General features: G+C 48.2%; 1 long non-coding RNA gene across 1 annotated transcript; it reads right to left on the reverse strand.

The window, feature by feature from the left end:
- Positions 1-257: 257 nt before the first annotated feature.
- LOC127487253 (uncharacterized) lies at positions 258-4,582 on the reverse strand. Its single transcript, XR_007913890.2, has 3 exons — positions 4,434-4,582; positions 2,265-2,350; positions 258-522 (listed from the first exon to the last, which is right to left on the reverse strand). It is a non-coding gene; the product is annotated as an uncharacterized lncRNA (long non-coding RNA).
- Between the last annotated feature and the right edge of the window lie 9,600 nt (positions 4,583-14,182).

A 14,182-nucleotide genomic window follows, 5' to 3' on the forward strand; every position in this document is an offset into this window, starting at 1 on the left:
ATGTCTCTGCTACTCCACTTCCAATCCAGTTCCCTGCTAATGGCTTGCAAAAAGCAGCAGAAGATGGCCAACTGCTTGGGCCCCTGCTACACACGTGAGACGCCTGAAAGAAGCTCCTGGCTCCCGGATTTGGCCTGGCCTTGTCCTGGCCCTTGTAGCCATCTGAGAAGTGAAGCAGCAAATGAAATATCTATCTCACCCTCTCTGTTGCTCTCTCTGTAACTTTGAATTTCAAAGAAATAAATAAGTCCTTTTTAAAAATTAAATAAAATAAAATTTACTGCAAAAATAAAACCTGTTTTAAAGATTTATTTATTTACTTGAGAGGCAGAGTTACAGACAGAGAGAGGGAGAGAGAGAGAGGTCTTCCATCCACTGGTTCACTCCCCAAATGGCTGCAATGGATAGAACTGGGCCAATCCGAAGCTGAGAGCCTATAGCTTCTTCTGGGTCTCCCACGCAGGTGCAGGGGCCCAAGGGCCTGGGCCATCTTCTACTGCTTTCCCAGGCCATGGCAGAGAGCTGGATCAGAAATGAAGCAGCCAGGTCTTGAACCAGAGCACATATGGGATGCGGGCGCTGCAGGCAGCAGCTTAACCTGCCATGCCACAGCACCAATCCCAATAAAATAAAACATTTTTATCACGCACAATGCCAAGCAAATAAAAAGAGAGAACATCTCCATGTAGCCACCACCCAACCTCAATAGTTGCAGCTTATGGTTGATTTTGTATCCCTTGTACTCTATGCGTTACTTGTCCCCAGGAAGGATTATTAGGAAGCAAACGGAACATGTCACTTTGTCCCTAGGTTTACAGTGTGTGTCTGTACAAGGTAACAATGCTTGTTTGAAATAGTCACCCTCATGCTATAATCAAGGTACTCGGATCTTTGAGGCAGAGCCTCAGGGTTGCTAAGCTCCCTTGAGATACACCTGTCAGCCCCCTATTACTTCACCCCTCCCCAGACATCCACATCTCGATTCACAGCCACTCAAACCTCCAGTTCCCAGCAGCTTGTCCTGAGGGAGCCGGCTTCTTGAGAGAAGCCTAAACTGTGGAGCCAGGATCCATTTAGAGTCTGAGCTCCATCACTTCCACACTCAGGGACCCTGAGCAAGGTGATGATGCTCTGTGCCTTGGTTTTCTCACCTGAGAGCTAGTTAGTTAATAGTACGTGCCTCACTGGGTAGTCATAGGACTAAAATAGGCTGAAATGATAGGAAACGGTGGTTCATGCAGGCAATGCAGTGTTATTCAGCGCTACAAAAAGAATATAAACTTTTCCAGATAGGTAGGTAGATAAATAGATATACATGAGCTATCAAGCCATGAAAATACATGGAGGAAATTAAAATTAAAATTAAAATTTGTTGGCAGAAGCCAATAAGAAAAGGCTATGTACTATATGATGCCAACTGTATGACAGTCCGGCAACAGAAACAGCAGAAAGATCAGTGACTGGGGCAGGCATTTGACCTTGGGATGCCCACATGCCATGTCAGCGTGCCTGGCTCAAATTTCAATCCAGTTCCCTGTTAGTGTGCATCCTTGGAGGCAGGAGATGGCCCAGGCACTTATGCCTCTGCCACCCTTGTGGAAGACCTGAATGGAGTTCCCAGTGTCTGGCTTCAGCCTGGCCCAGCCTTGCTTGTTGTGAGCATTTGGGAAAATGAACCAGAGAAGAAAGATCTCTCCCTCTCTCTCTCTCTCTCTGCATTTAAATAAAATGAGAATAAATAAATTTTATAAAATCAGTGGCTGCCAAGGATAAGGGGGCAAGGGATGGACAGTTGGAGAACAGAGAATTTTTAAGGCAGTGAAACTACTCTAAATAACCCTGTAGCAATGGAGCCATGGCATCATGTGTGTCCAGACTGACAGGATGCCACCACCAGACAGAACCCTCATGTAGATGGTGGACTGTGGATGATAGTGAGGTGTCAGTGTGGGCTCATCAGTTAGTAGAAAAGACTGTGCCTTTGTGGGAGATGGGAACATGGGGAACTTTGTACTTTCTACTCAGTGGTATTGTGACCCTAAAACCACTCTAAAAAAACAGAGCCTATTAAGAATAAAAATAACATAAAGCACTTGGAACTGTATCTGGCAAACAGGAAGTGTCATGTGTTTGTTCTTATTGTTCTTCTATATTCAGTACATATGCCATATCCACTAGTCAAGCAGTGCTAACCACGCTCATCTACACAGCAACCTGTGTATTTCCCAAAGCGCTGTCATGCACAGTGTCAGGTGCAAACTCACCATCATCGGTGAGGGCCACAGCCCCAGGAAATTCATGGGTGTTAGAGCAGAGCAGGAGGAATACAAAGCTTTAGCTATAATTAGATCTGTTTATGATAGAGAGAAATTATAATCAAATCCAAGGTCTAACGATAGAGGATCAATTAAATAAGAAATACAGCATCTGTATGTTGCTGTCATTATAAATGTATAAAAGAACATTTAATGACATAAAATTATTGATGCTGAGTCATGTGGTAAAGCACTTTTTAAAATGCATACAGGAAGCAGTGTTTGGAACAGGAGTTAAAACAGAACTTGGGACCGCCACATCCCATATTGGAGTGTTTGGGTTCACACCCTGGCTCTGATTCTGATTCCAGCTTCCTGCAGTGCACAGCCTGGAGGAGAGCAGGTGATGGCTCACTAGTTGGGTCCCTGTCGCCCAGTTGGGAAACCTGAATTGAGTTCTGGGTTCTTGGCCTTGGCCTGGCCCAGCCTTGGATTTTTCAGGCATTTGGAGAGTGAACCATCAGATGGAAGCTATGCCTGTCTGTCTCTGTTTTTTTTTTTTTAAAAAAAAAAATAAGTAAATAAGATTTTAAAGTCTCTAAAGTACGAATCTACACTACCTTTCTCCCTTCGATTTGTTGTGCTTGCTAAAAATACCAGAAAGGTATACATTGAAATATTAGTTTTTGTTACTTCTCAGTGGAGCAGTAAGAAGTCATTTTTCTTTTCTTAAACGTGCTGAATATTCTAAATTTTACATAATGAATATGTTACTTGCACAATAAGCGAGAGTTATTGTTTAAAGACAAGTAGTTGTAGATTCAGTATGATATAATTACATAAAATATATTTGAAAACAAAAAAAATGTTAATGGCAGAAATGTGACATTTTTCTTTATATTTTCCGGGTTTTTCCGAATTTTCTGCTGTGAATATCCTGTCGTTTTTTTTTAATAAAGATGCTTCAGCTAGGGAAACTGAGATGTGGGAGGCAGGCAGGAGGGCTTTCTGCCTCCAGATACACACCTCTGCCTGCCCGAGCCTAAAAGAACCAACAGGGACACACGTGTCAGGCACCGCAGCGTGGACCAGCCTTCAGCTGTTCCGGGACTCAAGGCCCCAGGCTGCGACTGGCACCTAATCAGAGGATGCAGCTCCTCCTCTGTTTCCTGACTGAGATCAGCGAGGAGAAGCCATGGCAGGAGGACAGGCACAGGCTGCAGGGCCCCATGCGTGTGGGTGTGAGGGCAGGGACGCTCAGCACCTCCGAGGCGGCCCCAGGGCCATCCCTAGGGGCCGCCAGCCAGCCATCAGCTGTGCCCCACAGGCAGCTGTGTCCCTGCAGATTGCCACACAGCAGCCACCTCCCACTCCACACGCCAGCTGTCGGGGCACATGTGTCCACAAGTGATAGCTGTCTAGCCAAGCCCCCCCCCCCATCTATGTCCCTGACGAGTGTGTGTGTGGAACAAAAGAAAACAGACACACACAACAAGTAGAGGGGGGGGAGGAAAGGAACACGGGAGAATAACGAGAGTGTTTTCTAGATAAACTGGTTGGACATCATGGGCGACCCAGGAGGGAAGCAGCAAGGAAGGTGGGGTGGGCCGACGGGCAAAGCTGTGGCTTTAGGTCACAGACGACGGGCGGTGTTTCCATGACCCAAAGCACAGCCCCTCCCCTGGCCAGTGTCCTTTCTGCAAGAGGCCCAGAAAGGTCTCTCCTGAAAGGTGAGTGCCAGCACGTCAGCCCGCCAACTCCAGGATGGCATCACTGGTGAGGCTGTGTTGTTTACCACTCCCTGGCTGGGACTGCTGAGCAGACGCTGTCGCCACCAGGTCTACCTATGAGGAAATAGCCCCCAGCTCAGCCGTGTCACACAGGAAGGCTTGGGGCTGGAGCCGCGGCTTCTGTCCTGCCCTTGTGTGTGTGAGCCGCACCAGGCCCGGGCTCGGGAACACTAGTTTTAGAGCAGCTCTGTCACCCGTGGCTGGCCCATCCACAGACCTGTGCCATCCAGGACAGAGCTGTTGGTTGGCCTCTGAGTAAATGGCCTTGGGATCTGTCTTCCCCAGGTGAGATAGAACAAAAATATCAATGGCTTAGTTCCAGTGAGGTTTCCTGTGCCACCCTGGCAGCGCTCACCACCTCCTGGTGGGTTTAAAGGCGGTTACTTACCTGTCTTGGGACAACAGGGTATTTGCAGCAGTGACTTCAAGGCAAGAAGATGGAGTGAGGGCAGCACTGAAAATGCACACCCTATGCCCTGTGTTCCTAAGTTTCCTTTCGTGGGTCGCTGTTAAAATCCCTCCAAATATTGCCTCTGGCCTCCCATGGGGCTTGTGACCTGGTACTGGGTAGGGGACAAACGAGGAAACAACCGATGAGTAAGATTTAGTCTTGTACCCCACCCTGCTCCCCAGCCCAGAGCAGGTGACTGGGACAAGTCAGGCCACAGATTCGGAGCCAAATTATGGGATGCAGACTGTAGACCCACTCATTCCAAATTAGCACCAGCCCCAAACAAAACCTAAACTGAACCCAAAAATGCACCCCCTGTAGGTTCACACCTGCGTGGGATGATGGCAAATGTGCCGCGCGGTCATCCTCTGCCTTACAGTGCAGGAAATACAGGGTGACCCCCTGGGAATACATTCATATCCACCTGCAAGCAACAAGCAGCGGGGCCTTTTAAAAACGTCCCTGGCAGTGTTTATGTACGACCTATCCAGGGCACAATATAGAGAAGCAAAGGTGTTTACTGGGACCCGAAATGAACTTCAACAGCATCCGAGCAGGTTCCGGAAGGGTCCTGGCACAAGCCTCAAGATTAACCCCTCAGGTCCAGGGGCGGGGCAAGATATTTTCTAATTGGCTTAGAGCGTCTTCTGTCTTTGAAAGGTGCAGTTCACGCCTCGCATCTCCTTCTTCCTCCGTCTCGGATGTGTCCAGGCGCTCTTCCAACTGTGAGCCAGTGTTATGAGACTAAACTGTGTCAATGCTTTCTGTCCTATGTTTTATACATCTTCGATTCCGTGTATGTTGTAGTTCCAGAGTGCATTGCAGATAAAACTCCTTTCAGTGGCACCACAGTGCCTCAACAAAGCTCAACAATGATGACACCAGGAAGCTCCTGTGTCGGTGTGTGGTCCGGCCCTAGCCTCCTACTAAGTGAACTCCAGCTACCGTCCTTGTAGCTGTTTTGGAAAGCAGGGCCATCAACATCTAACAATGCCCATGACTTACACCTTGGGTGATGCCAATCAGATTTTTAGATTGTATCATTCAAACCTGTGTTTATGAGCAAATGGATTAGGATCAACACAGTCATTATTTCAAATAGTAATTTGTATAGTCAGTGGTGATTTCAGCAAAATGATAGGTGTGTTAACCATCATCTTCGTGAATAACAATCACACAAAAAACACAAATACATCCAAGAAAATATTTCAAGGTTGAAATCCATGTGCTAACACTTCTGGGGAAAGAATAGTAAGAAAACACAATTTTTTCCCATTTCTACATCTAATGGTCCCAAAGTTATTGGTGGATGGAAGATGTTTGCCTTGTTAGGAAATTTAGAATTATAGGCTATTTACGATGTGCGCAGGATGTTGGTGAACTATAATATGTATGCAAAATATGTATATTTCTAGGTACACACCTCCATTCAAGGCAGACATATTTGACTGAATAAATAGTTCTTCATGACAGAAAAAAGAATTCATCAGAAGTGAATAAGGTTATGCTTTCTACCTTGCTAAGAATATTGTTTGCTGTAGGCACTAAGTACGCTTCCTTCATAGACACATTGAAAAGTAGTACAAGTCACATGCAGGATTTTAAAACTTGCTTTCAAATACATAAACCAAAATCTCTTATCTCTAAATAAAACTAATCTGGCCAAGATCAGCCTAGTATAAGTTTGGCTTTAACAAGTTACCTAAAATGACTTAATTCAAATATCCAAGAGCCAACCTAAGCACTTGTGGCCTTTGTTTACGGTGACTTGCTGAAGATTATTTTTCATAGAAAAAGGTGCATTTCAAATGCTTTACATAGTTTATTCTCTTAAGTATGTAAATAGTACTTGTGTTTATTTCCTTTGGCTGCTCTAACACATTACCAAAAGTCTGTGGGTTAAGACATTGATTCTCTTACTGGAGGCCAGAAGTCTGAAAACTGTGCCACTGGGCTAAAGTCAAGGGATCCACCTGCTGGGTTCCCTCTGTTGGCTGCAGGCTGGAGCGGGTCCTTGCCTGCCTCCCATTGCTCCAGCTTCTTGTTTTCGTTCCCTCACTTCCTTTGCTCCTTCACCTCTTATAAGGACTCTGTGGTTACATGAATGTCTTTCACCAAATTCATGAAAAATGCACATTATCTTTAAAATTGTTTAAATCTGTTTATTTATTTTCACTTTACTTGAAAGGCAAAGAGACACACAGAAATGGAGAGAGATCTTCCATGCCCTAGTTCACTCCTTAAATGCAACAGCCAGGGCTGGGTCAGGCCAAAGCCAGGAGCCAGGAACTCCTTCTAGGTCCTCACATGGATGGCAGGGACCCAAATATTTGAGCTGATGACACCAGTCCCACACATTATCTTTAATTCTACTTTTCCATGAACTTTTTCAAGTTTCTTCACATTTAGGGCCCACCCAGCTAACCCAGGATGAGCTTCTAGCTCAAGATCATTCATTTAATCACACCTGTGAGTCCCTATACTGCAACATTTCCAGGTCCCAGGGACTCGGATGAGGACTTCATTTATGCCATGCGTGGATGAGCGCCTTTGTGAAACAGTGCCAAGATAAACTTCAGACCGGTGAGCCGTGATCATATACCCTGCTGTTGGAGGTTCAGGGTCTGCAATGAGCAAACCTGGGTCTGAGTCCTGCTCTGCCACTTGAGTCACAGTAGGGTGTGAGTAAAGAAGGTGAGGGTGGGTCAGGGTGGGCGCTTAGCCTAGACGTGGTGGATACTTGGTTGAGAGTAGGTGTTTCGAAATCCTAGTTCTGGCTTGTGAGCCAAGTGACTTTGGAAAACGGCTTGACTCATCCGGGAAGTAATTTCTCTTCCCAGGCAGGGCTGTCCCTGAGAGTAAAGGGGCTACTGTGTGGAAAGTGACTGACAAAGGGGTATTGAGGAAACTCTTCCCTTCCCTGCTACACCCTGTTTGTCCTTCCTACCACCCCACACAGGGACGAAATGATGCTTGTGAGGTTTTGGTTCGTTTTAGTTTTTTTCCTTTGTAAAGGTTGAAAGCATGTCACAAAGAGAAATTCATGTTATCCTAAGTGACCAGGAGGTTGCAGCCCTCAGGAGCTGGAAGGAGGGCAGAGTTGCAGTGGAGACAGCACTGTGTCTCCAAGAGCCTTAGGCGGGAAGCTGACTGAAGTTCCTGTATAGAACGGCTTTGGGTGCAGAGGGAGCCAACGGCTGAGAGAAGATGAAAGAAAAGAAATAGGAGAGAATATGGTTTCGTGGAACTCACGAGGACCGTGAGAAACCACTTGCGATTCCCTCTGTCACCTCAATATCAGGCCAGGCGGCAGGGACAAGTGAGTTCTTTGAATTTCAGCACTGCCATCTGTGAAACTGACATGAAGTGGACATCTCTCTCGTCAGCGTCAGCCCTCCACTTCCACATGCTCTGTCACCTTGGACCCCACCAACCCCAGATCAAACATAGTGGAGGGGGAAAGTACAGCTGTGGCTGCACAGGGCCAGACTTTGTTGCTCACTATCATCTCTTAAACAATACAGTACAACAACTATTTACAAAGCACTTAATTGTGTCAGGTATTTTAAGCAACCTAGAGATGACTTACAGTTTACAGGGTTACAGGAGGACATATGTAGGTTCTATGTAAATACTAACAATTTTACATCAGGGACCTTTGTATCCAGGGATGTTTGGGTCCGCAGGGGATCACAGAACCAATACCCTGTGGACATAGAATGACAGCTCTATTATATGCAAATCGTAATGAAATACAAATAGAGATCATGTTTGTGCAGTGTCAGGAACTGGCTTTCTGCTCTACACATCGAAGGGGGCCTCACAGCCACTGTGTTCCCAGACATGGACAGGCTGGTCAATGACTTTTGCCCAGCTTCAGAATATGCATTCTGCATCAGTCTGGAAAAATTGTTTGCCGCAGGATCCTGTGAAGGCTGGATCTCCTCTCTGCCAGGTTCTTTCCTGCATAACCAACAGGGGGCGTCCTTTCAAAACGCTGAGAGCTGTGTGCACCTGTCCGCAGGAGCGTGCAAGGCAGGCGGCTTGCAGACCAGCTCAGTCCTCTGAGTGTCTCGTTTCTGTCTTTCCTCCAAACTCAAACACTGGCCCTCATTTCCCACAAAATGGCTTAGAAACGGCCCCTTTGGAGCCTCACTGCTTTCGGAGCGCCCTGTAGAACCCTGGAAGTGAAAGGATGCGGTCAAACAGCTGACTTTTCCTTGAGTGCAGAACTCAGGGGGAAACTCCACACCAGGATGGCAGTCCCAAGGCTCTGTCCCATACAAAATGTTGTGAAGTAGATGAATTCTCCCCTCCCAGGGGTCCCTCCTGGGGCTCGTTCTTGGCGATGAAGTCCCTGTCTTAGGAACAGAACCATTTTTTCTAAGGGTCAAATCTCAGTTTGGTTTTCTTTCCTGACTTGGCTCAGGTGACTTTCTGGGGCAATCCTAATTCCCAGGCCTCAGTTTCCCCACCTCCCCATCAACCGGGACATGGCTCAAGTGATCACGACGAGTACGAGTTCTGCACATACTGTCTTTTAGGACAACCCTTTCATTGTGCAGACAAGAAAACTGAGACCCAGAGCAGGGAAGACTTTGGCTGGGGCTATGCCTTGGTCTTCTTCTCTGTGCCCCGGTGCCCAGGCCCATAATGGGGCTCAGTGGTTTCTTGCTGATTGGGAGTGCAGACTGATGGAATGGACATTGATAAGTTTGGGTTGGGGAGAAGACATCAAGAGCAATCCAGACTTTGGAGCAAACCCACATGGGCAAGTGTGAGCAGGCGGCCTTGGGTAGTTACTTGCCAGCTTCACAGCCTTGAACAAATACCTTGACTTCCATAATTCTCAATTTATTCAACTGTGAAATGGAGATGACAATACCTACTCCACCTGGCTTGAAGCTTTAATAAGATACTGCATGCCTGACATGCTCAGTAGATACTAGCTTATTTATTTTTGTTGTAGTTATCATCATAATTAGTAGGTATGGTTTTATGTTGTTATGACAAAATACCTGAGTCTGGATACTTTATATACAGGAAGAGGTTTATTTAGCACACAGTTCTGGAGCTTCAAGGGCACAGAACTTGCACTGGCCTCTGGTGAGGGCCTCAGGCCAGATAGCATCACATGGCAGGAATCCATGCAAAACAGGTCACAAGACATGGCAGGAAGCAAGAGACTCCAAGGAGCCAGGCTCAGTCACTTATAACACTCCTATGGGAACTAATCCACTCCTATGAGATCCAGTTCACTCCAAGAGACCAGCATCATCCCATTCATGAGGGTGGAGCCTCCAGGACTTAATTTCCTTCCACAAGGCCCCACCTCTTCCAGACTCCACGAGCTCAACACTGCCATGCTGGGGACCAAGCTCCCAGCACACGAACTCTTGTATACAAGCCATATCCAAACCATGGACGTAGGGGTAGGGTTACCAGGCACTGAGATGGGGCAGAAGGAGAAACAGTGGAAACTTAGTGGTAGGACACGGTAAAGCACAGGGAAACCAGTCCACTACCACTGTCCCTGAGATGGGGCAGTGGCGGGGTGGGGGGCATTGTAGAACACAGCAAATCCCAATGATTCTGGCGGACAGGGTGAAGGGGAGGGGGGAATGCGGTCACTTGGAAACAAATGCCCCTATACCTATTATTAGGCTGTAAATCCCCACCACCACCAAGGCAAGATGATGGTGGGATATGCCCCTCCTGGCTTCCAAATACATCCTCCAGCACCAGGCCACTTTTCCAGACACCTGCGACAGGTAGGTGTCCTTATTGACCTGGGTGCACCTGCATACCTTGTAGATGCAACCTCTGCCAGCTAGGAGTAGTGCTTCTGGAAGTCAACACTTACAAGGAGCTGGCCCTACCGCTGCATCTGGCCTGTGCCTCACTAGCAGCTCCAGAAGATGCTGGAGAGACTCGGAGGCACACCAAGGCTCAGCTGGGCCATGGAGATAAGAAGGGCCACGCCAGCCGCTGGGTGCGCCACTCTGCAGGGTGGAAACCGAGCAGGCTGCCGGGCTGAAGGGATGTTGACAAAGCAGAGGGCAGAATTCCCCCTCTGGCCCCTGGGACAAAACAACAACAGAGGGCTGGCCTGCTCCGCAGTCCTTCTAGGAAAGCTCACCTCAGGGGCCGGCATCCTAGGCACCAAGATCTAGGTGAACTCAGCAAGCAAGTTCTGGCAGTGTGGCCTCAGCTGACCGATGACAGGTGGTTCTTGGACTCCTGAAGCAGGCCCTCTCACAGGTGTCCATCCTACGACTTGTTCCTGCGCCAGTGAACCCCTGCTGCAGTGTTAACTCACCAGGAAGCAGTGAGAGCCTTGCCAAGCCAGAGGGATTTGCCACTCTGATGGCGGCAGGAGAGAAAGGGGGGCAGTGAGAGCAGGGAAATGGGCTTTGGGGTCCAGAGGACTTGGTTTGCCTTTTAGCTGCATCCCGGCCTCGCTCCGGCTCTGCTGCGTCTCTGGGCAGTTTCCTCCTCCATGGAATGGGAATGAATCTGGCTTGTCCCTTCTGGTTGTAGTGAGGTCCAAGTGAGGTCCTTGGTAAGCTCTGGACACTCCACACTGGCAGGGGCTCGTTATGCCGCCTGTCCCTCCTCGAAGCTTCTGTCAGGAGTTTTGAAATGGGGCGGGAAGTGCTCAGGTGTGCCTCAGGTGAGAGTCCCCCTGGCTGTACCAGGGGAGAAATGTCTCCCCTCTGCACACACCTGCTTAGTGAGGCTGCAGCTGTCTGCTCAGTGGAGAGCTGGACTTCTCTCACCTGGCGGAAGCCAGCCTTTCCCTTGGATCAGAGCAGGCTGGCTGTAAACGCCCCCACTGCAAAGGTGAGGAGGCGACACCGTGGACGGGTCAGGCCTCAGCTGGCCACCAGGCTACTGGTTCACTCCGAGTCCCATTCCCTGCAGAGGCCCCTAGCCTTCAGGATTCCCTGAGCACAGAGCACAGTAAGATGAGACCGTGGCCAGCGCCGTGGCTCACTAGGCTAATCCTCCGCCTTGCGGAGCCGGCACACCTGGTTCTAGTCCCGGTCGGGGCACTGGAGTCTGTCCTGGTTGCCCCTCTTCCAGGCCAGCTCTCTGCTGTGGCCAGGGAGTGCAGTGGAGGATGGCCCAAGTCCTTGGGCCCTGCACCCCATGGGAGACCAGGAGAAGCACCTGGCTCCTGGCTTCGGATCAGCGCGGTGCGCTGGCCGCAGCGCGCCAGCTGCGGCGGCCATTGGAGGGTGAACCAATGGCAAAAGGAAGACCTTTCTCTCTGTCTCTGTCTCTCTCTCTCACTGTCCACTCTGCCTGTCAAAAAAAATAAAATAAAAATAAAAATAAAAAAAGATGAGACCGTCCCCACTCCCCAAGCTGCTGGGTTGCCTGGTGGTGAGGGTGAGTGTGGAGGTAAGAGTAGGAGAGAGTCTGCAGGGCAGCAAGGGAGGGCGGGCCTCCCAGAGGCCCGGGAGTGGAGGCGGGGTTGGGGGCTCGTCCAGTCTTTCGTTCTAAAATGTCGTCTGGGAGTTGACTCTGGGTAGGCGGGTGCTGCAGCGGATAAGGAAGCTGGGGAGAGAAGAAGGAACAGGAGGAGAGGGAGAAGAAGAGAAAGGAAGAAGGAGGGGGAGGCAGAGAACCGGGCTGGAGGCTGTTGGGAGGAATTTTCACAGCAGTAGGTCCCCAGGCACGTGGGAAGGCAGGCGAGCCATCCCCAGGGACGTCCTGTGGGTGGCTATGTGGGGAACTTCTCAAGTCAGCTGTGTCACCTCCCAGGCCCCTTAACATAACATGTGTGAGCAAAGCAGTTAAAGGGGCTCCCGCCTGAACAGCGTGGCTTGGTCCAGCTCCAACACTTAGTGAGCACTCAGTAGGTTGTTTTTGTTTTGTTTTAAGATATGTGTATTTATTTGACAGGCAGAATTACAGAGAAAGAGACAGAGAGAGACAGAGACACACACAGAGAGAGGTCTTCCATTTGCTGGTTCCTCCCTAAATGTCCACAATGGCTGGAGCTGAGCTGATCTGAAGCCAGGAGCCAGGGGCTTATTCTGGGTCTGCCATGTGAATGCAGGGGTCCAAGGACTTGGGCCATCTTCCATTGCATTCCTAGGCCATAAGCAGAGAGCTGGATTGGAAGTGGAGCAGCCAGGACTGGAACTGGCATCCACATGGGATGCTGGCATCACAGGTGGGAGGTTTACCCACCATGCTGCAGTGCTGGCTCCAGGTATTTTCTAAAAAGAGTTTATATTTTGGTTGTGTCCTGGAGCTTTATGGCTTTTATCAATGTAGCTTCAGTTTCATATTTAATACCATTCAGTAGGGTGGTGGCAAGTTTTGACTGTGTGTGTATGTGTGTCTGTATGTGGGAGAGACATCCATGTAGGTATGTATATATACACACCACTAAAATAACTGCCCCAGATCTCAGGGATTTGGGAAGAGGAAGATGAAGAGGGGTGTAAGAAAGTTTCAATAAGGAGGTCGAAGCTGCAGGAGAGGAGAGCAGTGTTGTAGTTTAGAGCATGGGCTGGAATTCAATCTACATCCACACAGCAATTCAGGGCAAAGATCAGGGGGTAGTCTACGGACTGCCACTAACCAGCTACGTGATCTTCAGGAAACGCTTTAATTTCCAAATCTCAGCTTCTTCCTCTGCACAATGAAGATCACTGGACCTGCCTCATAGGGTGCCTGTGCCTGCGGTTGGGAAGATCTGCAGAGACCCACTATGGGATGTGACCATCCTGACAGAGGGATTCGGTAAGGCGCTCTCGTCCACTACTGAAAGTGCTGCTGACAAAATCCCACGGGGAAGGAACACAGAGTGGCAGTGACTCTAACAGGGGATTTTCATGCTGAGGGCAGGTGGGGAAAGAACGAGTAATGCAGACCCCGTCCCCACCTCTCCGAGGAGCTCCAGCTACCCTGGGAGAGACTGCATCCCGAGCTGGGCTTTCTGGGTGGGGACCGTATCCCAGTGCCAGGCGGTGGCTTGGTGCTCGGGCGTGGGGCCCCGGGACCTTAAGAAAGGCAGAAGTTTATCAGTTCTTCTCCACCCAACCCCAAGGAGCTCAGCAGAAAGAGATAAGCTGACCTCACCAGTCCTTCCCAGACAGCAGGTACTTTTTACACTAAAATAATTGTACTTTCCCCCTAGTTATACAAATCATGGGAGATCACATTTTAAAAATATAGAAAAGTCAAGATAATAATTAGCCTGTCATTCAAAGCAATGAATCACCCTTTTATTTTAGATTATTTTAAATTATTTTTATTACTTTTTGCTTATTTAAAATAACAGTTGTAATCAAAATAATTTACTCTACATTCTCTCACTTAACATAACTTCATTACACTTTAAAGATGAAATTTGAAAAGTCTGCCTTTGATTTTAATTACATGATGTGTTCTCCAATCATTCTTGTCTTGTTAGGCTTTTTCTCATTTTTTGCTAATATAAATAGCATCATATTTACATCTTAGCATTATAGAATATTCTGTAACTTGAATGATTTCCTTAGAGTAAACCCCCAAAATGGAATTCATATAAAGGGCCTGAACATATATGGGGAATCTTAAAATGTATTCCAGGTTTTTTTCTTGCGGTATGTGTACTACATTCTCATTCTAAATATGATAAAACAGAGACAAGTAGAGATAAGGAATGGGAAAAATGATTAATATTT

This window comes from Oryctolagus cuniculus, chromosome 2 (genome assembly GCF_964237555.1).
Source record: "Oryctolagus cuniculus chromosome 2, mOryCun1.1, whole genome shotgun sequence".
In the NCBI taxonomy this organism is placed as follows: domain Eukaryota; kingdom Metazoa; phylum Chordata; class Mammalia; order Lagomorpha; family Leporidae; genus Oryctolagus; species Oryctolagus cuniculus.